A 1,974-nucleotide genomic window follows, 5' to 3' on the forward strand; every position below is an offset into this window, starting at 1 on the left:
CCAGCCCCTTTTAGGGCCCCCCCAACCCCTTTTAGGGTCGAATTTAAGACCCCCCAACCCCTTTTAGGGCCCCGAGGGTGGGGGGGGGTTTCCCCGCTCGCCCCCCCAAAAATCCCCGAGCGTCCCCACCCCTTCCCCAAGAGGGTTTTTGGGAATCCTTTCCCGCGATTCCCGATATCCATCGGGGGAAAAAAATAAATCAAAATAAAAATCAAAATAAAAATGGGCGAAGGGGGCGTGGCTCGAGGGGGCGTGGCTCACGGGAAGCTCCGCCCCCTCCCCGAATCCCCGCCCCTCCCTCCCCAAATTCCCGCCCTCCCTTCCCGAATTCCCGCCCTCCCTTCCCGAATTCCCGCCCCTTCCCCCCCCCCTTTCCCGGTCCCGGTGGGCTCGAGCCGGGAATAGGGCCGGGAGCGCAGCCGGGGCCATGTACGGTGAGTTCCCGGGGAAATTATGGGATGGCGAGCGGCGTTTGGGGTCGGGAATGGGGGCCGGGGGGGGATGGGGGGGGAGGGGCCCACCCCAAAATTAACGGGGGGACAGATCCACCTATAGGGCCGGGAAGCGCTTAATTAGTGGGGTCAGAGCCGGCTGTAGGGCTGGGAACCCCCTGATTAATGGGGTGAGACCCTTATAGGGCCGGGCATCCCAGAGTTAGTGGGGTGAGACCCCCCTATAGGGCCGGGCATCCCTAATTAATGGGGTGAGACCCCCTATAGGGGCGGGCACCCCATAATAAATGGGGTGAGACCCCCCTATAGGGCCGGGCATCCCTAATTAATGGGGTGAGACCCCCTATAGGGCCAGGAATCCATTAATTAATGGGGTGAGACCCTTATAGGGCCGGGCACCCCATAATTAATGGGGTGAGACGCTTATAGGGCCGGGCATCCCTAATTAATGAGGTGAGACCCCCCTATAGGGCCGGGCATCCCTAATTAATGGGGTGAGACCCCCCTATAGGGCCCCGGGCATCCCTAATTAATGGGGTGAGACCCCCTATAGGACCGGGCATCCCTAATTAAATGGGGTGAGACCCCCCTATAGGGCCGGGCATCCCTAATGAATGGGGTGAGACCCCCTATAGGGCCGGGCATCCCTAATTAATTGGGTGAGACCCCCTATAGGGCTGGGAACCCCCCAATTAGTGGAGTGAGACCCCTCTATAGGGCCAGGCACCTCTAATTAATGGGGTGACACCACTTTGGGGTCTCCATATAGGGCTGAACATCCCAAAATTAATGGGGTCAGACCCCTCTGTGGGGCTGGGAATCCCATAATTAATGGGGTGAGACCCCCCTATAGGGCCAGGCACCCCTAATTAATGGGGTGAGACCCCCCCTGTAGGGATGGGAACCCTTTAATTAGTGGGGTGAGACCCCTTTGGGGTCTCCATATAGGGCTGAGCATCCCAAAATTAATGGGGTGAGACCCCCCCTATAGGGCTGGGAACCCCTAATTAATGGGGTGAATGCTCTCTGGGGTCTGTTTATAGGGTTGTGCACCCCAAAAATTAAGGGGGTGAGACCCCTCTGTGGGGCTGGGAATCCCATAATTAGTGGGGTGAGACCCTTATAGGGCTGGGCATCCCATAGTTAGTGGGGTGAGACCCATTTGGGGTCCGTTCATAGAGCTGAGCATCCCCTAATTAATGGGGTCAGACCCCCCTATAGGGCTGAGAACCCCCTAATTAATGGGGTCAGACCCTTATAGGGTCGAGCATCCCACAATTAGTGGGGTGAGACCCCCCTATAGGGCCGGGCATCCCTAATTAATGGGGTGAGACCCCCTATAGGGCCGGGCACCCCCTAATTAATGGGGTGAGACCCCCCTATAGGGCCGGGCATCCCTTAATTAATGGGGTCAGACCCCCCTATAGGGCTGAGAACCCCCTAATTAATGGGGTGAGACCCCCCTATAGGGCCGGGCACCCCTAATTAATGGGGTGAGCCCTCTTTGGGGTCTCCCCCTAAT

This window comes from Empidonax traillii, unplaced genomic scaffold (genome assembly GCF_003031625.1).
Source record: "Empidonax traillii isolate 1590-97213 ecotype Southwest subspecies unplaced genomic scaffold, ASM303162v1 scaffold2729:size26980, whole genome shotgun sequence".
NCBI lineage: Eukaryota > Metazoa > Chordata > Aves > Passeriformes > Tyrannidae > Empidonax > Empidonax traillii.